The sequence below is a fragment of the Mus caroli genome, unplaced genomic scaffold (genome assembly GCF_978045245.1).
Source record: "Mus caroli unplaced genomic scaffold, Mus_caroli_1 scaffold_12, whole genome shotgun sequence".
Taxonomy (NCBI): Eukaryota; Metazoa; Chordata; class Mammalia; order Rodentia; family Muridae; genus Mus; species Mus caroli.
The window spans coordinates 57,332,557-57,356,152 of NW_028227267.1; the positions used below are offsets into that span (position 1 = coordinate 57,332,557).

The 23,596-nt window shown below is 43.8% G+C and overlaps 1 protein-coding gene across 2 annotated transcripts in view; it reads right to left on the reverse strand.

Moving 5' to 3' along the window:
• The window catches only part of Sgcg (sarcoglycan gamma), a 53,695-nt gene that overhangs the window by 26,132 nt on the left and 3,967 nt on the right, over window positions 1-23,596 (reverse strand). Inside the window, exon 2 of one of the 2 annotated variants that reach the window (XM_021181532.3) lies at window positions 11,862-12,016. The gene's annotated coding sequence lies outside the window, so the exon portion shown is untranslated. Of the gene's footprint in view, window positions 1-11,321; window positions 11,417-11,861; window positions 12,017-23,596 lie in introns of those variants that run through there. The other variant, XM_029468850.2, reaches the window with a different exon arrangement.

Sequence of the window (23,596 nt, forward strand, 5' to 3'; positions counted from 1 at the left end):
TGCTTGAACCTGCTTGCTCAAGGGTGGAGCTTCCTGCTCATTCATCCTGCCACGCCTACTGCTGGACCCTGCCTTTGCTGCCTGGAGGCACACACGTGTTCGTCCTGCTACTGGACCCTGAGTTACTTGGCGGGAAATCGGGTTCCCTCCCCCTTCCTTTATAACTGAGTGTCTAGAAATAGTAAAATTGAGCTTTGATCAGAATCTTGTCTTAGCTTCATTCCCTTCTCTCGCCGCCTAGCCCCTCTTCTCTTCCAGGTTTCCAAAATGCCTTTCCAGGCTAGAACCCAGGCTGTGATCTGCTGGCCGGACACAACATTATACAACGGTAACAGAGGGAGTGACTATTCTGGAATTCAGACTTAAAGTCAATGACATGGAAATAATTCTGCGTTTAATATGTATACATTAAACAGAATTTAACTTTATAAACTAGTTGTAATTTATGTCAGCATTAAAAATTATACTCCCTGTTCACTTCAAGTGTGTTGATGTTATACTTTAACTGTTATTGACTTTAAATGCATTGCTTAGATATTAATATCAGGTTGGGGGTCATTTTTTGTTTTTGTTTTTGTTCTGTTTTGGTTTGGTTTTTCAAGACAGTTTTTTTTGTTTTGTTTTGTTTGTTTGTTTGTTTGTTTGTTTTGTAGAGGTTTGGCTGTCCTGGAACTTACTCTGTAGACCAGGTTGGCCTCAAACTCACAGAGATCTGCCTGTCTCTGCCTCCCAAGTGCTGAGATTAAAGGCATGGGCCACCACCCCCTGCCCTAAATATCAGTATTTTTATAACTTGAACATTAGATATAAATCATTAGTGTTTTTACATAAACATTGATGTCCTACATTTTTAGATTCAGAGTTCTCTATTTGCTATTTAAGCAAAACAATCTTTTATACATTCTCTGATCCACTTTTAAGAAGTTACTTATTTTATGTGTATGCAGGTCTTGCTTGCATGCATGTCTGTGTACCATGTGCACTCAGTGCCCAGGGAGGCCAGAAGAGGGTGTTGGATGCTCTAGAACTTGAGATACAGATGCTGTGTGTGCTGTGAATTAAACCCAGATCCTCTGGAAGAGCAGCAAATGCTCTTAACCATTGAGCTATCACTCCAGCCTCATCTTTGACTCTTGTTATACAGGCAAATGATTGAAAGTATTGCCCATTCGGTCTTGATAAATATAGGCTGGCCAATGACATTCTTTATTTCAACCAGCCCTTACTTAACTTGTCTGCTCAAGATAGGACACTTTCAGGAGCTAGGCAAACAAGATGACTAACATATGAGTCATGTTCCACAAGAGTTAATATCACATAATCTTAAAAGGAACCAGGTGTGGGGGTGTACACTCACAATTCTATCACCTAGCCCCTCAGATAGTAGTGAGTTGAGTTCAAGGTCAGATTGGGATACATGACCAGTCTTTCAAAGAAACAAACAAAAGCAAAACAAAACACCAAACTTTCATAAGGGGGGAGTGTAGGCATGATTTTCTCTCAACTGTGGAGAGCTCTTGGTGCTGCTTCTAAGATATTGGCAAGGATTTAACATTGGGCTAGGACAAGAAAGTAGGCTCAAGATCTGGATCATCTTGATAAGTCCCTGAACAACCTGGGACTTTCGTTTATGCCTTGCTTGTTCCTTGACTACTTTTCCTTGACCTGGGACTAACCCTATTCTTTTCATGTACCTAGAATGATATGAAAGCAGATTGGGGAAAATTAAAGCCACTTCTGCAGTGGCTGGAGTCATACTATAATGTTGTCTAATTGTCTTTTTTTTTTCTTCAATCCTCCCTCCCTCCCTCAAGACCCTGTTGACTGACTGAGCAGACTTGGTCACTCAACGTACTTTAACAACTGTTCCACCTCCCCTCTAGCCCACCACCCACCAGAAGTACTGGAAGAGAAAAGTTATTAAGGCACGGGCGAGAGAGACCTGTTAAGAAATAGTTCTTTGGGGGCAGGTCCAATCTTCATTGTCAGGATATCAGCAGTTCAATGCAGTAGCAAACACTAAATACAAATCAGCAGCTGGATTTGTCCAGTCCTCTCAGCGGTCACCACACATGAACTAGCAAAGATGGTTCAACCCAGAAGAAACCCCAAGGCTCACCAACCGGACAGGGTCTATAGAGGCAACAGGAAGCCACAGGAACCTCATGAGAAGTTCTTTAGTGAGTTTCTCTCTATGGTGTCACCACAAGCTTAGCTCAGCAATGCAATGTAAGGCGAACCAATACTAACCAATACGTTAGTGAAGAATAGCGAGGTGGAGAAAAGTGAACTGATGCTCCAGCTCCCACTGTCTGTGGGGTCATATTTATATTCCTTCATCATGTGACCTTTCATGTGTCTGCTACAGAACAACATATAGAGCATAGGTGAAAACCTGTGTTCCCCAGCAAAACATCACTGGACATAATTGACTTTCCAAAGAAACCAGAAGCTTCTACTTCAAGGAGGTATTTTTTTAAAAGCTAATCAGATTCTTGAAAAATTACAAATTCAATTATATCTAAGAACTCAAATGGTGACTATACATAGCTGTGCATTGGTGTTCCTCCAATAAAGCCACATCCACTCCAACAAGGCCACCTCCTAATAGTACCACTCCCTATGGGTCAATGGGGGCCTTTTTTAGTCAATCCATGTCACTTCCTAGCCCCCACAGGCTTGTAGCCATATCGCAATGCAGAAATGCATTAGGTACAACTTTAAAAGGTTCCAGAATCTATAAGTCTCAACCCTGTAAAAGTCCAGTCTCTTGAGACTCATGCAATCTCTTAACTGTAATTCCCTGTAAAATCAAAATGAAAAAGCAGCTCACAGGCCTCCGATGTATAATTGCATAGGATATAAATTACCATTCCAGAAGCAAGGAAAGAGAACATGATAAGGAAATACTGGACCAAAGCAAGACCAAAAACCAGCTGGACAGACTCAGAACTCTGCCTCTCCATGTCTGATGTCAAAGCGCTCTTCAGACCCCCAAGTATTTCCAGCTTTGTTGACTGCAACACACTTCTCTCTCTTGAGCTGGTTCCTCTCCCTGTCAGCAGCAGGTATCCCCTGACTCTGGCATCTCCAACATTTTGGTGTCTCCAAGGCAATCTAGGCTTGACCTGCACAGCTTCACACAATGGCCTCCCTGAGCTCAACAGCTTCCCTTAGTTGCAGAAGGAGATTCCATAACCCCTTTCTTCTCTCTTTAACTCTAAAGCCAGACCATGTGGCCAAACTGCCAAGCTCTGCTGCTTGCTGGGCTGGAACATAGCCCCCTCATTTGATTACATCTTTACCAGCTTTCTGGGTTTGATGGCTCCCTTCACTGCCTAAGCTTGACTGTCATGGAACTCACTCTATAGATCCAGTTGATCTTGAACTCAGAGATGCACCTGCCTCTGCCTACACAGTGCTAGGATTAAGGGTGTGAGCCACCACACTCAGGATTAAGCTTTTCTTTAATTCCTCTTCACAAATTGGAAGCTTAACTGGGTGGGATCTTGCCTTGAGGTCACTATTCCACTTAGCATCAGGCTTTTCTTTAATCTGTTTACCTCCTTGAGCACAGGATTTAGCTCCATTCCACTTCCTGGTACCCCCTTTGTCTCCTCAGAGTGTACATTTTTTATTTTTTCTTGCTCAGTTTGCTCCTTTTCACTAGAGATCTGGATAAGAGTGACCACTAAGAACCACATAAGAGAGTCAACGCTAAGCTGTTTTTGAGATTTCCTCTGCCAATGAAATTAATCCCAAATTCTTCAATTCAGTCTCAAAGCAGACTTTTTGGAGAAGGGCAGAAAGCAGCCACATTCTTTGCCAAACTATCACAAGAACGGTCTCTTGGCCGTGCACTAATGTTTCCCTCCTCTGAAACCTCTTGAGTTAGGCTCCCACAGTTCAAATCATCCTCAGCACCACAGTCACGTTCCAACTAGGATCACCAATTAAGCCCCATTTAAAGCATTCAACTGCTTTTCTAGCCCAAAGTTCCAAAGTCCATACTCATCCAAAGCACAGCCAGGCCTATCAGAGCAATGCCCCAGTCCCTGGTACCAACTCTTATATTAGTTATGGTTTCTATGCTGTGAAGAGACACCATAGCCACAACAACTCTTATAAAGGAAAGCATTTAATTGAGGCTGGTTTACAGTGTCAAAGGTTTAATCCATTATCACCATGGCAGGAAGCATGGCACTATGCAGGCAGACATGGTGCTGGAGAAGGAACTGAGAGTTCTATGTCTGGATTTGCAGGCAGCTGGAAGAGACCATGAGTCACTGACCTGGCTTGAGCACCTGAGCCCTCAAAGCCTACCCCGTAGTGACACACTTCCTCCAACAAGTCCACCTCCTAATAGTGCCACTGGTGATGGGTCTGTAGCGGCCATTTTTATTCAAACCATCACAGCTGGTAAAGGTTTGTTGTTTGTTGTGGTTCCCAGCTCTGCCTCTCCTCCCAGAATGTCTAAATGCTGCCGGTACATCAGCTTGGAGAGGACAAGGTGAAGTTCGGAGCGGGTGGGGTCCACAACCTGCCTCTTCCCTCCTGAGTGTCAGACAGGTTGGAAGGGGGAATCGGAACCGGGAGGAATGATGTGGTTCCAGGTCTTCTGCTTTCCCTCTCTCAGAGTGACACTCTCTCAGACATCACTCACACCAGGCTGAACGGATGAAGTAGAGTCTGGAACAGGCAGGATTTTAGTCCAGTTTGGAGTAAGTGCAGGGGTGGGGGGCGTTGTGGGGGAGGAAGAAGATCTTCTCCAAGAGTCTTAGTGTTACAGCTCTTTTAGGTACAGGCTTTCTCTGATGAAGCAGTTCTGTGAGATGATCTTAGCTTGTGGGGTGTGTACTTCTTGATTCGTGATGGGTTTGAATGCATACATAAGCTGAACCTGAGGCTGGAGAGCAAGTCAATAATCAGAACTTCTCCATGGCTTCTGCTTCAGTTCTTGTCTCCAGGTTCCTGCCTTAAGTTCCACCACTGACCCCCCAGTGAGGGAGTGTGATTAGGACCTCTATGCCAAAGAAATATTTTTGCTGTATCACAGCAATAGCCAGTGTCTTACTACTTTTCTATTGCTGAACACACTTTGACCAAGGCGACGTATAGAAGAAAGAGTTTATTTGGGGGCTAGCAGTTTCAGAGGACTAGAGTCCTTGGCCAAGATGGCTGGGAGCATGGCAGCAGGCAGGTAGCCAGGGCACTGAGGCAGTAATAGAGAGCTTACAGCTTGAAACAATACCACTAGGTAGAGAAAGAAGGGAGGGAGGGGGAGAGAGATAGAGAGAGAGAGAGAGAGAGAGAGAGAGAGAGAGAGAGAGAGGCCATACCTTATCATTCTCCCCAAAAGCTTCACCAACTGTGGACCAAACACTCAATTATATGTTCCCTTGGGGCCATTCTCATTCAGACCACTACAGACAACAAACTAGGTCAATTTATATACTGGAAGGTATATCTTTAAAAATCAGCACAGAAGCAGAGAGTGGTAGCTGAGGCAGGAGAATGGCAGGTATGAAGTAAGTCTGTGAGCTTGTCTAAAGATATCTGTCACTTCTTCCCTATCCCTGTGGCTCCATCTGGACAAGGCTGAAGCATGCCTATGTACCCCAAGTGTGACTCCTGTCTTGGGGCAGCTACCATCCTCCCTACATGAATTTATAGGACTGAGCCATAAATATGCACGTACATGCACATGTACATATATGTAGTGCTTTTCATAGTGAAATAAATATAAATTTATTTTTATCACTGACCCAAATTCATGACCATATTTCAATGACCAAATAGTTATAGAGATATCTCTGTTCCATTTTTACATTAGTGACTCTGCCTGGTACACCTAAATACAGCAAGGCTGCTGGGTAATCTCTGGACTCTATCCAAGCAGTCTGATTATAAAATAAAGCCCCTTGTTATACACACACATAGGTGACACAGGGAACCATGCATGCATGCTCACAGACATCCACATTAAAAGGTCATACAACTGTTCTTGCTTTTTTATAGTGATATTGACTTTTAAAATAAAATGGAGGTTTGTTTCTTGAGAAGTATACCAATCCAGCAGAACCCAGCACCCAGTCCCTGACAAACTTGAGCAGGAGTCTCTTTAGAAGGGACGGAATGGAAGAGCAAGAGACCCAGCTGACTGACCTACCATCTTCAGCTTACAACACGTTCCTTCTGGCTTTGTTCTCTTTGGCTACAGGCTCATTCTAAAACACAGTGGTATGTTTACAGAAGCAAGTGATTCAAAGACTCTGCTTCTTTCTGTGTTTTGTCTCGTCTTTTATCTGGCACAGTCAGACACCTGAGGCTTTTATTGTGCAAGCACGCAGTGCTTGGCCAAGGGGCATCATCGGCACCAAGAGGCTGAGCTGGTGGAAACAACACAGCACAGCCAACAGATAAGAACAGAACTTAAGTCACTGCAGAGTGCGTGTGTTAAAGGGCTGTAATAACAGTGGCATGCGGCCCTTCTGAGCCTTTTTTTTTTTTTTTTTGGTTTTTTTTTTTTTTTTGGTTTTTCGAGATAGGGTTTCTCTGTAGCCCTGGCTGTCTGTCCTGGAACTCACTTTGTAGACCAGGCTGGTCTTAAACTCAGAAATACGCCTGCCTCTGCCTCCCGAGTGCTGGGATTAAAGGCATGCACCACCACGCCTGGCTCTCTCCTGAGCCTTAAACACAACCAGCATCACTTGATCCCAACTTGACTCCCATTCCTATCATGGGTTATAATAAGGGTCGGCCATCAACTTACTGCACACACATCAGGTGAGGACAGGAACGTTGTAAGTGGCTATAACGGCTGGTGACAAACTGCTGAGAACTTAAACACAGCACCTCTTCATCAGGCAATGGTGAGAGTCTACAGCTTAGTGCTTCCTTCTGTCAAGTGATAGTGAATGCCTACTGTTTGGTTGGTTTTGTCTAAGTTGTTAACTTTCCTGTGTCAGGTGACCGTGGGTACCTTCTGTTTTCTTCTCTGTGTTATTGTGGGAGTCTGAATGTGGTAGCTGCAAGACTTGACACTTTTGTGGTTCTTTCTGTGAATGTAAGCTAGATGACCAAGGTTTTCTTCTGTGTGATATCAGAGTAAGCGCCTACTCCTCCTTCCTAACTCAGGAGACTCCCAGGTTTTCCTCTGTATTGTATTATATACCCAGTGCCTACTATAGTCTGTGAATGTCTACTTCTGTATCCACTACTTGGATACTTGGGCAACTACTGTTCTCTTGTCTACACTTTGAAGACTCTCTACCTCAGCTCTTTGTCATGTGGTCCTACTATCTGCCATGTGAGCCCATCTCCAGTATCACTGTTGGGTAACACAGGGTGATCAATTGTCTAGACATAGAGACTACAACTGAGAAGGCATGACATCCAAGAAGCCACTGTCTCAAATATTCCAAAATTGATATTAACACCCAAAGAAAAACCAATGGATCACCCGACCCCTACACATACTAATCACACTTCATCATCAAAGGAAATAATGGCAGGAGCTGAAGCAGAAGCCCAGAGGCAGGAACTCAAAAAGAGGCCATGAAAGAAAGCTGCCTACTGGCTGCCTCCTCCTGGCTTGTTAAGTCTGCTTTCTTATACCATCCAGGACCACCATCCCAGGGGTGGCATCACACACAGTGCTGGGCCCTTCCATACAAACCATCAATAAAGAAAATGTCCCTCAGGCACACCCACAGGCTAATCTAATAAAAGCAATCCCCAAATAGAGGAGTCTTTTTCCCAGGTCACAGTGGTTTGTCAAGTTGACAAAAACTACAATTACTATTCAAACCTATAGTGATATCATCATATCTATTAGAACAGTGGTTATTAAAAAAAAAAGAAGGGCTGGGCGTGGTGGCACACGCCTTTAATCCCAGCACTTGGGAGGCAGAGGCAGGCATATTTCTGAGTTCGAGGCCAGCCTGGTCTACAAAGTGAGTGGCAGGACAGCCAGGGCTACACAGAGAAACCCTGTCTCGAAAACAAACAAACAAACAAAAAATAATAAAAAAAAAAAAAGAAGAAGAAGAAGAAGAAAGATCATAAATGTTTGGTGAAAGTGTAGAGAAGCTAGAGTTCTTTTGTAGTATGGTAGAATGTAAATTAGTGTAGACATTATGCTTAAAAATATGGAGTTTCTTCAGAAAGTTCGAGCATCCATGTGACCCCCATTACAGTGTCCATGTGCATGAGAACTAAGATCTGTGTACTGAGAAGACACCAGCATCCCATGTCTACTGAGTGTTAGGCACAAAAAACAAGGTACCGGATCTACAGCCCGTTTGCTGTTTCAGGAGAGAGGACAGAGAACATGAAGCACATGCAAATACAATGTAATGTTCTTCAGCCACAAAAACGACAAAATTCTGTTGCTTGTAACAACACAGATGACATTGGGCATGGCAATTTTGAGTGACACAAGCCAGGCACAGAAAGCCAGGTGCCACACGACTTCACTTATACAGAATATAAAGAGCAGGGCATGGTGGTCCAGCACTCAGGAGGCAGAGGAGGGCAGATTTCTGTGAGTTCAAGGCCAGCCTGGTCTACATAGTGAGTTCTAGGACAGGTGGAAATACATAGTGAGACACTGTCTGGGGGACTGTGGGGGCATATTTCATAGAGGTTGAGAGTGAATTGTTGGTTTCCACAGTTTGGGAATGTCAAGGCAGGGGAGGATGAAGAGAGGCCAATCAACAGGTGCTAAGTTACATTTGGGAGAAACAGCACTTTGTGGTCTATTTCACAGTAGATTAAAAATAATGTTCCTTGTCAGGTTGACTGGATTTAGAATCACCTAGGAGACACACCTTTGAGGGAGGGTGTTTCTAGAGAAGTTTAACTGGGAGGATATTCATACTGCATGTAGACGGCAGCCTCCCATGACCTTGGATCTTGGGTTGAGTAAAGGGAGGGACCAACTAAGTGCTAATATTCATCTCTCACCTTCCCTGATTCATAACTGCAAAGACAGAGGTTGACCAGCTGTCTCTTTTCTGTAGCCATGCCTTCTCCACAGAGGTTGACCAGCTGTCTCTGTTCTATAGCCATGCCTTCTCCACAATGATGATCTATATTGCTTCAAGCCATGAGCTAAAAGAAGCCTTTCCTTCCTTGAGTTACCTTTGGTCTGATATTTTCTCATAGCAACAAACATATTATTACCTGTAGCTTTAAAAATGCATCATATGTTTTGAAATAACCTGAAGCTAAAGTTTGGAGTGCTATCACTACAAAGAGTGTGTCATTACAAATATAATGGATATCTTAATTGCCCTGATTTCATTTATAGACACATTAAAGTATTATACCTGACCCTATAATGATGTACAATGTGTTAATCAAACAAAAAGACTTTCCAAATCCAATTAACTAAAGTTATTAATTTATTTTTAAAGTGCATTTGTGTTCTCCCTGCACATACATCTGTTTATACCAGTCAGTGTACAAGCCAGCTGACTTAAATGTTTTGAGGGAGATTGAGAGAAGTCTGGCGTGCTTTATAAAGTCTCCAAATACTGCTGTGTCCTTGAATAGCTTGGGTCCCAGAACCCTGGATTGGGGCAATGAGGGAATGAAAGAAAGACACACATAAAAGCTGGGACTGGGTGGTCTGATGGAGAGGCTCCAGAAACCCAGTGTGTTTACTATGTACATTTGAACAAGGGGCAGGGTTATCGAATCCAGCTCAACAGTGAGGTGGGGTGATGACATCCAGACAAACAAGTTGTTATACACAGCTGAAAAGGATTCAGGCCTAGCTAATCTCAACAGGAACAGTCAGGGGGCAGACAGAAGAAGGTATGGTGGCTATTTTCTTCATTCGGCATCAATACCTGCACCAGAGTGAAAGCTTTGCCATCATTCTGGGCCCAGCCCTGGAGAGCTCTGACCATTTCCCATAGGTCTAAGACTTCCAGGGCCTTGACCTGGCTGGGCCCTTATCAGACAGTGCACTTGCACTCAGGACTTTACTCATCCCCACCTCCCATCCCCCATCTTCCACTCCCTCTGTTTTCTGGACCAGCATCTATGTGGCTGTATCCTCTCTGACCCAGTGGCAAGGCCCTATAGTTCTCTGGTCCCACCTTTGTCATTTCTTCCCCTACAGATGCCTCTTTAACTTTGGCACATTGTGATGTACAGAATTTTCTTGGAAAGACTGTACAGGAATATTCTGTACTTTGTAAGGAGTTTAGCTTAATGATCTGAAGATCAGGTATCCCTCTAAATCCATATATCATTTATCTGTCTGTCTGTCTGTCTATCTATCTATCCAGCCATCCAAGATTTAAACCTAGGCAAAAGGCTGAAGTGTCTATTTAAAATATCAAATTGGACCTACTTGCCAAGGTCTTCCAACACCCCTCAGTCCCTAGGGTATAGCTGGCATACCCACCCCCTACCCTCAACTCTCCATCCCAGGTCTAGGCTGCTCCTCCCCCAGAAATGCTTCTCTATATAATCCAGACACTTTGGTTACCTGCCCCTTTTGTACCTTTGGCCTCCTGGTTGATGCATCTGGTTTCCCTCTCTCCCCGTACCCCTCTCCCACACGGTTCAGGGCCATGACCACTCTGGACTCTCGAAGATGTGTTTGCCTCTGGCTAGGCTCTCCCTTTTCTCTACAATGAACTTTTTCTTCCACCACACCCAGGAGCAGTCACATTCTTTCCTTTCCTTTTTCTTTCTTTCTTTTTTTTTTTTTCCATTCACTACCACCACCTACTTATCTGTGAACCCAGGACTCCACTCGTGCTAGGCAAGCACTGTATCACAGAACCATACCTCAAGCCACAGGAAGTCATTTTATAGGACAAGATGGAAAGGTATTATTTTCGGCATTTAACTGCCGTCTTTGTCAAGGTCACTTGGGAACTTGGACTTGTCAGTCCTCAGAATCACAGATGTAACCAGTCTGAGAAACTACTTTCCCTTTGGCTTTGAAAGAAAATCTCAAACCATTCTCGAATCTACTAAATTAATTCCACTAGAACCACTAGTTTTGAAATTCTCAAAGTGGACTTCCTTGTATCTAGATGTTTCCCAGAAAAGAGACAAAGAGCAAATAGGTTTTTGTAGTTCCTGGGAACCCAGACTCACTTCATCCTGGGGGTGAATCTTTTGGCCAGTCCAATTGGTCTTTCCCTGGCCTTTCTTAGGTCCTTTAAAAGTAACTCGGATTTTCCAATCACCACACAGTAACTTAGTAACACAAAGAAACAGCCCCCATTTGAGCAATCACAAGCAACAGTTCCTCTTTACAGTTACCCCCCAGGACGGCTGTGGTCTGGGCTTACCTCTTTCTTTCCTTCAAATCCTGGGAGGGAAGCAGTCCCAGGACAGTTGGGAAGCTGGCTTGAAAGTTGGCTCTTGTGTTGTTTATTCCCAATTACAAAACACCTCGACCTCTGTTCTTGTTTTCAATCTATTAGTGTCTCCAAGAAACTATCCAAAGTCTGAAGCAATAGCCTGAGTCTATCAGAAACGTCTGAGTGGAGTTGAACATGATTTTCAAGAGTGTGCCTTCTCTGATTAATTATCAGTCAGCATCCCATAATACAATCGAGTTTGTCTGACAAGTGTGTGAATGCCAGCAACAAGTCGTACTAAATGCATAGCACAGAAGTCTCTGGGACAACTTGCACAGGTAAAATGAGAGGGAGACTGGATTTTGCTAATAATTAAAATATAATTGAGATCATCAACTTATTCAGCGTTATTTTAGATCATTAACCATTATGCCATCAGTGAAGAAAAAAAAATAAGAAACTCTGTACCTATCTGATTTACAAGTTACATATAATTCTATAAAATCCAAGTGAAAACTGATTATTTACCTTAGCCACTCAGGAACCACACCGATGACTTGATTGCCGATGAGGGCCCAAGCTCTGCGGTGGTGGAAAGATTTAAACTCTCATTTCGTGTAGTGTAGGGCGAGACAGACAATGAGTTCCCCGTCTCAGCCCCTTGGCTCAGGTTTCCGCCCCTCCTGTAGCAACAAGTGAATCTAAATTTACCCAGTGACTTCAATTGCTCAGACTCTCCTAAAACTGGGAACCAATTCCAGCCGGGCACCCTCGGGTGTGCCAAACACAAGCCAGAGCCAGACAGAATCCCAACCATTGGGGCAAAGCCAGCACCCTGACATATAAACCCTGAGCCACTTCCTGAGAAGCTCTGGCCATCTTTGGTGAGCCCTAATGTCAAACCTCACGCAGTCACTTAGAACTCGCACGCAGCACTCAGCACTAGGACGTCATTGCTTTGTGTGGCCCTTTCCTTACCCAGAAGCAGAAAAGTATCTAGTCACAAAAGCTCTGTCTTTGAAACACTTTCCTTCAGCCCCATTGTAAGGAAGAAACTGTTATTTGAGAAGAAACTTGCATTATGGTGACTAACAAGAAACAGAGGGCACATAAACATTACATATTAAAATGACAGCTTTTTTTCCCCCAAGGATGATAACATCAGTTTAACAAATTATGGGAATGTAACCGTCTGAGGCTGACGTGTCTTTGTTTTTAAAACAATTAGATCATTTATTTTTTATCAGGCCCAATGTATCAACTTTTTGAATCATATTAATCTTTTGAGTTATTTTCATGCTGCCTGGCGGCATGAATTAAGATGGACTAAATTACATACCTAGGGATTGATGGCTTAGCATCAAACCTTGCACAAGGATGCACATGGTGAATTTTAACTTTCTCCTCAGGAGACTCGCCCCATTCTGTTTATTTGCACTGCGACTTTGTAACTGTTTGAAACCTGACTCGTCTCTTACAGGAACAGCTGCAGGCCTTAAATTAAACCAGGGCAGTTTCAACTAATCTTATATTTATAGGGCACTTAGAACTCTTGCATGGATCCTCTGCACACAATTTTGTCCACTGTGACAATTCAAACTGAGAATCAGAGTATAATAATCAGCTCTTAATTAAAAATACTTAACCTCTTTGTCAGTGATGCCACCTTGACCTTCCAGACTGATGGAAAAACACAAGTTTGAAAGTCCCAATTCAGTATTCTGATTGCAGTGTGACACTCTTAAAGGTTTTGACTTTGCTCTTTTCACTGGTAGGTAAGTTGAATTTGTAAGCACGCTCTTGTTATTTGTACATTTTCATACCAGTCAAGCATTATCAGTTTCTCACTCACATGATCTCATACCATCAGTGCTAAATCCAGTATACCACGTAAGACTTGACTCAAGCATGTCTCTACTTTTATGGGTTAATTGAAGTAATTATGACAAGATTTTCAGTGTTTCAAATGTAGGTGTAGCTCAAGTCTGAAACTCACATATGATATTGTTTTTAATGGAATCAAAGCATTTTAAACATGGAAATGATCTTAAGATAACTCTAGTCTAAGGCCAAGTAATATGGTCAAGGTTCCATGGCTAATGAAGCATGGTTTAAAACGTCTAGAGAGCCTGCTAGGCTTCCATGTCTATTTAGTATTCCATACACCCAAGTGTTTGATGGACATCATACTTCCGTGGTCTAGCCTGGAGTCATCTCATTTTCCCCATTCCTGCACTACACTGCTGTGCCTAGAGGTCTACAGTCTCTATCTGGGTCCCCCTCTTTCAAGTTTTCTCAGTGTGGCCAGGCGGTAGTGTCACACGCCTTTAATCCCAGTACTCGGGAGGCAGAGGCAGGCGGATTTCTGAGTTCGAGGCCAACCTGGTCCACAGAGTGAGTTCCAGGACAGCCAGGGCTATACAGAGAAACCCTGTCTCGAAAAACCAAAAAAAAAAAAAAAAAGTTTTCTCAGTGTGGCTAACCCTAGTGAAAATCAGAGGTTTGGGGGGTGATGTCACAGGGAAGACTTAGATTCCAACACTCAATACATCTAAAAGAAGTCAAGGTATAAACTGATCAATGAAAACGGGCTTATCTCATGAGTGTGCTGTGTCAGAAACAGGCAAACATGTCTGTGTCCTTCCACAATGTCACAATTTATTGTTATCCAATAATTTTGGAAGGTAAGGCTTCAATTTGCCAAATCATCTCAATTTCCTTGACAGCCAGCTGAGCCAGGGCAGTGCAAGAGCTTCTTTTGTCCACTCTTGACCACTAATGTTATTCTCGGACCACACTTGATGTACCACACAATAAGAAAAAAACACAGCCGCACTTCTCTCACCCCACCCCCCACACCACAGAACCGCTACAAAGTGTTAGAAAGGCCACCACAGAGTTTAAGGAGCTTCCAAGAAGACTGAGAGGCAGAACCAGGGAGATGATGGAGATGAGGAAGTAGGCGTTACAGCAGTCAGATAACTAACTATCCTGGAAGCCTGCTGGACACTGATGCAGCTGGGGAAGAGTTAAGCCCAGACTCAAGAGTTGATTATAGCAAACAGAAGCTCTGTGTGTGTGTGTGTGTGTGTGTGTGTGTGTGTTTATGGGTGTGTGTGTGTGTGTAGCTAAAGAGGCGAAGGACAAGTCTAGATCCAAATGAACAGATGGACTGACACACAAATGGCAATTCAAGTAGGCTGTGTCAACAGCTTAACTGTAGGCACTCCGTTTCTCGGAAGTTCCTGGAGCAGTAGAAAGTTCTTTGCCTGTTGGTCTCTTGATGCTCACACCAGGTGGTCAGGTGACAGGCCACGGGGGCCATCGCCATCACAGTGTTACAGGTTCTCTGCTTGTGGGGTCCAGGAAAGATGTTCTACTCTCAGTGTTCAACAAGTTCTTGGGTCTGTTTTCCTGATAGGGTTTTAATATGTCCAAGTACACACAGAGCCCCAAGTCATCTCGATAAATGTATAGGGCTCTGCAGTCCCAACTGGAACTGCTAACTATATCAGGTACTATCTTTTAACCTTCAGGAAAGTAACATCTGTCTATTTTACAAATTGGACAAATGAGGCTGGGGGTGGTGTTGAGAGCATATTGCGTACAATGATGGTTTGTTTGTTGGTTGGTTTGTTTGTTTTAAGACTGGGACTTGTCCTGAGAGACTCCTGCCTCAAGAGCAGCTTTGGGTCTGTTTTGAGGATAGAGGACGACCCCACATCTTGATGGACACATAAGCAGCACCATCCTCCTAGCACACCCATGCAGCCCAGACTGATCAAACGCTGGTTTCTAGAGGTAGAGAGAGTGCCACTTATCAACTACCATGGTGACTACAAGAGCACGTGCCATAACAAAATCTTATCAAGAAAAACAGGCCTGAGGATTTAGCACAACAGGCTGGGAAAAGGGTCCAGTTCTCTCATCCTGACTCCATAAGGAGGAAGACATCTTTGGTAGTTTGAATAAAATGGCCCCAGAGATCGGCTAGGAGAAGCACTATTAGGAGGTGTGGCCTTGTTGGAGGAGGTGTGGCCTTGTTGGAGGAGGTGTGGCCTTGGTGGAGGAGGTGTGGCCTTGTTGGAGGAGGTGTGGCCTTGTTGGAGGAGGTGTGGCCTTGTTGGAGGAGGTGTGGCCTTGTTGGAGGAGGTGTGGCCTTGTTGGAGGAGGTGTGGCCTTGTTGGAGGAGGTGTGGCATGTCACTGGGGGTGGGCGTTGAGATTGCAGAAGCTCAATCTCTTTCCTGCTGACTGTGGATCAAGATGTAGACCTCAGCTCTTTCTCCAGCATCATGTCTGCCTGCACACTGCTATGCTTCCTGCCGTGATGATAATGGACTGAACCTCTGAAACTACAAGCCAGCCCCAGTTAAATGCTTTCCGTTATTAGACTTTCCCTGGTCATGGTGTCTCTTCACAGAAATAGAAATCTTAACTAAGACAAAAGTAAACGGGAATTAAAGCTTAGGGCCAGGCCTGGTGGTGTGCTCCATTAATCCCAGAACTCTGCAGAGGGCAGGACAGAGCTCTAAATTCTAGGCCAGTCTGCAGAGTGAGGTTCAGAACAGCTAAGCTTAGGCTGTGAAGGAAACTATTGAAAACAGAAACCCGATGAAGATGTAATTGAACAAGGGAGGCATGTTCCCGGCCCAGCAAGCAGCAGAACTTGGCAATTTTGGCTACATGGTTCTGTCTTTAAAGTCAAGGACAGCGGGGCGTGGTGGCACACGCCTTTAATCCCAGCACTTGGGAGGCAGAGGCAGGCGGATTTCTGAGTTCAAGGCCAGCCTGGTCTACAAAGTGAGTTCCAGGACAGCCAGGGCTATATAGAGAAACCCTGTCTCGAAAAACCGAAAAACCAAAATAAATAAATAAAATAAAGTCAAGGATAGAAGAAAGGGGTTATAGAATCTCCCTCCACAACTAAGGAAAGCCTCTAAGACCAGGCACATGTCAGGGGTGTCTCTGCATGGAGGCCTAGAGAGGCCACTGTGGAGGTGAAGCCTGGATTACCTTGGAGACCACAAAGTGCTGGAGATGCCAGAGCCCACAACATCTAGCATCATCACTGTGATGATCCCACTGACCTGTTGTTGTGTCACTAGGTGTGTGCATTAATGACCAACTCGCACAGCACACCCAACTGTTCAGGGTCATCTTGGTTTAGTTCCCACTTCTGATGTGGCCAATTTGAATTGTCTTCTGTTTGTTTTCCTGTCTAACCAGCTGTTCACCCACCAAATGTTGGTTCACCTGGACCCAGTTCTGCCCTTTCTCTTCAATAACTGAACTCAGGTCTACAGGTCTACCCTGACCCTATAGCCTGATTATGCAATAGACTGTAGAGGAGATGCTGCCCCATTGTGGATGCACCACCTATCATAGGTTGAAAATATCACAGCATGCAATGTATGTTTGTGTGTGTATGTGTGTGTTATGTACATATACATGTGTGCCTATGTGTACACATGTGTGCCAATGGATTTTCATGCACATATATGCACATGCATGTGGAAGCCAGAGGTGGTTGACCTGAGGGGATCTTTCTTAGTCTCTGTCTCTCTGTGTTTGTCTGTCTCTGTTTGCCTCCTCTCTTTATCTCTCTGTGTCTCTGTCTCTCTCTGTCTCTGTCTCTCTCTGTCTCTCTCTCTGTCTCTGTCTCTGTCTCTCTCTGTCTCTCTCTCTGTCTCTGTCTCTGTCTCTGTCTCTCTCTCTCTCTCTCTCTCTCTCTCTCACACACACACACACACACACACACACACACACACAGCTTTTGTAGGAGCATGGTTCAAGAATTGAGCCATGTGAGAATCCTGAGTTCTTGTGAGAAAACTTCAAGAAAACAAGAATCTTGTGACCTCGGTTTCTTCAAAACACAGAATTGTTCTTGGAATATATTGTCATGATGTAGGGGGTGGATGAATTTACTTCAGACTATTCATTATTGCTTACTGGTGTTACTCAGTTAAATGCTGATGGCTCTATGGGAAAGTATTCTTTGCTCTGTGCAGCTTGTCCTTATACTCATGTGATTCTTCTTAGCCCTCAGAGTATAAAGTGTCTGATGCTCTGAATGAGTTTTGCTATTGCATGAGACTTCAGTCTACCTCGCTTATCAGCTCTGTTCTTCCAGGTCCCAAAAGCTGACAGGGTTTCTCACTGAACCAGCAATTCACTCCAAACCATTTATATTCTTAAAGTCCTCAAAGAGACTTGAAGATGCAGTACCAACTTTTGAAGACACATGAATTCCTCAGTGTTACCTGGATCTCGTGCTGATTTTTTCCTTAGCTCACTGGTCCATTGATCTCTGTTAAATGAGATTATATGAAGCATAGAGTGTAGTGAGGAAGACAAGAGGAGTCAGGCCTTGAGGCAGTCTCCAGGGTAAGAATGGACAGTGACCAAAGGGATTATCCCCATTTCGTCTCTGTGGCTTTAATAAGATATCCTGAAAAAATCAATTTAGGTGAGCAAGAGTTTATTTTAGCTCAGTTTCAGTTTACTATCCATTATTGTGGAGCAGTCAAAGAAACAGGAGCTTGAAGCATCCAGTCACAGTATAACTACAGTCAAGGACAGAGAGAAATAAACACATATATGCTCACTTACTTGGGCTCACCTAATTTTCTTTACTCTTATAAGATTCAGGAATCCTGGCCTGGGGGATGGTACCTCCCAGAGTGGGCTGGATCTTCCCATATTAATTCATACTCACAAACATGTTCACAAAGAACACAAACATGTTCTTGGGATAAGTAAGATCCTTATCCCAAGTGACTCTAGGTTGTGTCAAGTTGACAATTGAAGCTGACAGTCACAGAGACTGATGTGAAAGAAAACACCCTCAAGAGGTAAGAATAGACAATGGCCAGGACCACTGTATCAGGAGGATTGCTACAAGTTTGAAGATGGCCTCACCTGAGATATCCAGCCTTGTGGACCAAATATTGTATTCTTGGATATTCTGTTAGCAATCTGCCATTGTTGGAGTAGATGGACCAAAGTCTGTAAGCCACTATAATAAAGTGTGTGTGTGTGTGTGTGTGTGTGTGTGTGTGTGTGTGTGTGTAAGAGAGAGAGAGAGAAAGAGAGAGAGAGAGAGAGAGTTGTTGTTGTAGACAGGAAGGACATGACCAAGGAAAGAATCTTTGACTTTGAGTACATCTTAATAGAAATCTCCAAAGCCGACAGAGAGGGGGAGTGGAGGAGAGAATAGAAAGACCAGAAACAGACCCACATATGCCTAGCTAGTGGAACTTTTACAAAGGAGTGGAGACAACACAATAGAGCTAAGTTTGTCTTCCCAGCAAATGACACTGGGACAGCTGAACATCTGCATGGGGAAAAAAAGAATTTAGTTACAGACTTTAGGTTCTTCACAAAATTATCTCAAAATAGACATTAAATATAATTTAAGATGCAATGCTATAAAACTCCTAAAAGATAAAACTGGAGAAAATCTAGACAATCTTGGGTATGATGATGAGTTTTTGGTCATAATATCAAAGTCTCATTAGGATGAAGAGTCTCTACAATAAGCAGGACATTATTAAAACTAAGATTTTTGCCTCCACAAAAGGTGGTTGAGAGGAAGAAAAACATAAGTGAGTGAACATGGAGAAAATATCTGTAGATGACTGTAAGAATGCACACAAAGCACGCGCGCCACTCTAAATACTCAACAATAAGAAACAGGCACTCATTGGGAACTGGGTCAAAGACTGTAGCAGGCATCTCTAGAAATAAGACAAACAGAAAATGAATAAGCACACAAAAGGATACACTACATCACATCTTAGTGCAAATTAGAGCAATAGTGTCGGCAATCCATTAGGAAGAACAAGGTCAGAACATGGACAGCACCAGATGCTGGACAGGGTGCACAGCAATAGGAGCAGCAATTCCTGTAGTGGAAATGCAGAATAGTGCAGCCACCTTGGAAGACAGTTTACCAGATTCCTATAAATTAAACATCGCCTCGTGTGATACAACCTAACAACTGTGATCCTTAGTATTTTCCTTGATAGTTGAAAGCATATCTACATTAAAACTTGCACATGGATATCTATTCGTGATCACCAAAACTTGGAATCAATTGCTGTTCCTTTACGGGTGGATATACAAACTGTGACATGTACGGACAATGGAATATTACTTAGCACTAAAAAGACAGGAGCTATGAAGCTATATTACTTACATTTCTTATGACAAAAATGCCTGGCTGAAAGCATCTAGGAGAATAAAATTTATTGTGGCTCGCAGTTTGAGGGGATACAGTCCGTTCTATCCAGGAAGGTATGCTGGCAGGTGGAGAGAGGTTGGGGTGAAGGGAGCTTGCCCACATCTGGACAGAGCAGAAAATGGGGATTCTAGTGTTTTGCTGGATTTTTCATTTTTCTTTTTATTCAGGCTGGGAACCACAGCCATGGGATATCAAATCTCATATTCATGGCAGGCCTCCTTCCCCATTAAGACTGTCTGGAAACATCCTTACAGACACAGCAGACAAGGATCCTCACTACTATGTCTTCGTACATTTTAGATCCAGCCAAACTGACAATGAAGAGTATCCATCACAGAAGTGACAAGGGTGGAAGACATTAGCTCACTTTACCAAGGGAAAGAAGATGATCAGAAGAGGCTTCGTGATGTGAAATTCCAGTCCTATCACTCTGATTAACAAAACTTTATTGTTGGGGGAGTGGGGCTGGGACAGAAAGACCAGAAGACTGTGGGGCCATGAAACTGTTTAAGTTACACATATTACTTTGTGTTTTTCAGAATCCACAGCACGTGTAGCAGAAGGGAAGGGACTCCAGTGAGCACCGCAGACTGTGGGTGATTTGTCAATGTAGGGTCAAGGATTGAGACGCATGTGACACTCTGTTGGAGATGTGGACAATAAGGGACGCTGTGCATGTTTAAAGAAGGCAGTGTATAGTACTGTGCCTCTGGTCAGTTCTGCTATGGACCCCCAAGGTACTCTAAAATGCACAGTTTTGAGGAAAGAGTTGGACAAGCAGGGTGTAGTTTAGGCAAAAGGCAACAGTTCAGGAGCAAGAAGGCTCTCCCACTAATGCAGATCATAACATAGAGATGGGGCAGGCAGTTAGGGGCAGAGGGAGCTGGACACTGGGGCAGGAAGAATGCTGGACCACCCTCAGAGGTGCATTAAAGTGCCTGCCTGCAATCCCACCAGGCATTCTGCTGTTTCCTATTGATGAAGTCCCATTCTTAAAAGTCTTCTAGATGCTCTAAGGGACAGCCAGGGTCATCAGCCACTGCTGTGAAACACTGCTGCCCATGCGAAAGAGCAGGTTCATCCCAGTCACAAAGTAAAAGGTTCACCCCTGTCAGGAAACATTGTTCATCTTTCCTGCAACTCCCTTTCCTCCAGGGTGGCTCCCTGCCATCAGCTATTTTTAACCTTGTACCAGGGAGGAATATATTATGGTCTGGCTGGAATCTTCTTCATGACCTGACTCGTTGCATGTGCCGACTTTTACTTCTCTATTGACCATCCCCTTCTTTGACGGTGTCTCCCTGTTGCAGCCAGCATGCCCTAGAGACAGATGGATTCTCAGTGTGGCTCCTCATTTGCCACCTCCTCCGCATGCTGCTGCCACGGCTCAGTTCTGTGGCATAAATAGCCATTGAGACTCCACGCTGAGCAAGACATGTCCTTTCCCTGTGAAGGGCATCGGCTGCCATCTTTGGAACCTGCTGTAGGTCCTTTGGCTCCTTGGCTCCTTGGCCACATACCCACTCAAACACCAGTATTTTGTTAGCTTTACTTCTTTGAATTTGTTTCTCCTGTTGCTTTTGAATGGTTTCTTGAAGCCAATGTGTAAATAATTTCACACTGTGGGTCCTTGCTGTAAGCCTGCCTCCCATGTTTCATCTCAGGTGAATGGGGCCGCTGGGTGTTTGCCTAAGCTACTTAATAGCCATTCTCTGTGCTTTTCTGTATCCTTCCTCCTGTAGGAATAATGGGTTTTCACACAGTTTTAGATGCCTAAGGCTGAGTGATCTATAAACAACCAAAGGTTCCTTCTCATGGTCCTCGTAGCTAAGAACAAGATGTCCACGTGATCGGGTTCTGGGTTAGAAAGGTAGTTCTCATTGCTTCTTGAGACAGAACAGAAAGTCAAAGGGGTTTCCTCTGGTCCCTTTAATCAAAGCACACTTATTCCAGAGGGGTCTATCCTCATGGCCTCCCTGCCAGATAAAGGTCAAACCATCTAGCGGTACCACACGGTGGAAGGAATGGGGTTTCAGCATATGCATTTGGGGAGCATAAGCATTGGCCTCAGTGCAGACACAAATATCTCACCTCTAGGAAAGCCTAAGTATAGCATAGAGTTGGAGTGAAATGGTGGTGACCATTAGACACACCCTGTGCACCAGACCTTCAGGGTGCTGGGTCCTCTCTGTCCCCTGCCTTTGACACTGGGTAACGGATTGCTCTCTTGGGGATACCGTTCTCTTCAGCTCCCCCTTTATGCCCAGAAGTGTGGCTGAAGGCTTTGTCAATTTCAACCTTGGTTTCAACCAACAGAATATAGTGTTTGTTCTACCTTCCCAAGGTGACACCTTTGAGGCCATCTTTCAATGAGGTGATTATTTTTAAAAACCACATCCAGGCTGGGCTGGGCAAGCACACTGTCACTGGTGGTTTAAAATAATTCAGGTTCAATTTTTCTTTTGGGGAGGTGGGGGAAAAGTTCCTGTGTGTCTGTCTCCTCTCCCCAGGACTCCATACGTTTTCTTTCTTTGGCCTCAGATCAGCTGTGTTTGCCAGAAAAGAGTTCTTATTCTCTGGGCCAAATTCAAGTGTGATGTGTTCTGATATATTCTTGGCATTAAGGACATAAGTGGTACCATGAATAATGTTTGTGTTCTGTGGGACATCAGGGTACGAGTGTTGCTGCTCAGCTATGTTAAGGTCAAACTGCTTCTAAGCATCCCTGGAACATACCGGACTATATGGCTGGTTTCTAAGAAGATATTTTAGACTTGGCAGTAAACTTCCAGAAAGCAGTCAGTTATTGGGATCCAAAATATACACCAGGAGGAATATCATTCTGAGTATTTTTTTTTGTTTATGTCATAATTAAAAGTCAAATCTGCCTGTTATTGAAAGGTATGTTTTTAAAAAGAAAAGTCTTTTTTTTTTTTTTGCTTTAAAAATTCAACATTCATCAAAAGTCTTAGTTTGGTTCTGTCTTCCATCTTGATATTTTTCTCAAGAACTAGCTTGCGGACAATGACGCGACATCCCTTTGTTTACGCCCTTTTACTTGTCAAAATTGGCTTAAAATGTTCTTGCTGAAATTCTTCCGTGTTATACTAAAATATGTTGATTATTATTTTTAAAAGTTTACACATCGAGATGGTCTCAAAGAGACTGACTTAATCTTCCCATCGTTGGGTTGATGCAGGTTAGACACCTGTAATGCAAATGTCTGAAACCTGTAATGCTCTAAAATCAAAAGCTTTTTAGTGTCAATGCATAGCCATAGGTCTGGTGCTTTGTGGACATTGTTCCTGTTATAGGCTGCATCTTGAGTGTCTCCTGAGATCCACAGGTTAAAAGCTTGGTTCTTCATTTGATGCTATGGGGAGATGGTAGCATGTTTAGGCGATGAAGCTTGTGAGAGGGAAGTTGGGTCATTTGCGGACATACCCCCGAAAGCAATATTAGAACCCCAGCCACTACCCGCCCACTCCCCGTTTTGCTTCCCAGCTACCACAAACTGAGCAGCTCCCTGCCAGAGCAAGGTCTGAAACTCTGGTCCTAAATAAACCTTTCTTCACTGTAAGTTACCTCAAGGATCTTGTTACAGTGATGCGAAGCTGAGCACCACAGCACACAAACTTGCTTTCAGGGACAAAGTAACTTAAAACGTTGTATGAAGTTACCTGTAGACTCGGTCTAGTGAATTTCACATCAAGACTTGGGTCTGGTCCTCAAGACCTCTCCATGTATATGCAAATATTCCAATCATATCCCCTAAAAAGACCCTCAAACTATTCTAGTCCCACTCCCTGGGAGAAGGGATATTCAATCTGCAGCAATCTTTCCATTTTCTGTCTCCTTTAAGTTAGTCACTTGTCTAGAAAAAATGCAGTTTTTATCCTGAACAAACTCATAAATAGGTGCTTTGGGGTCTCAATATCCTCTCATACAGATTGTACCGTGGAGAGGGGCAGGCAGAGGTGGGCGGAGGGAGCTGGAAGCTGAGTCATGAAGACTTA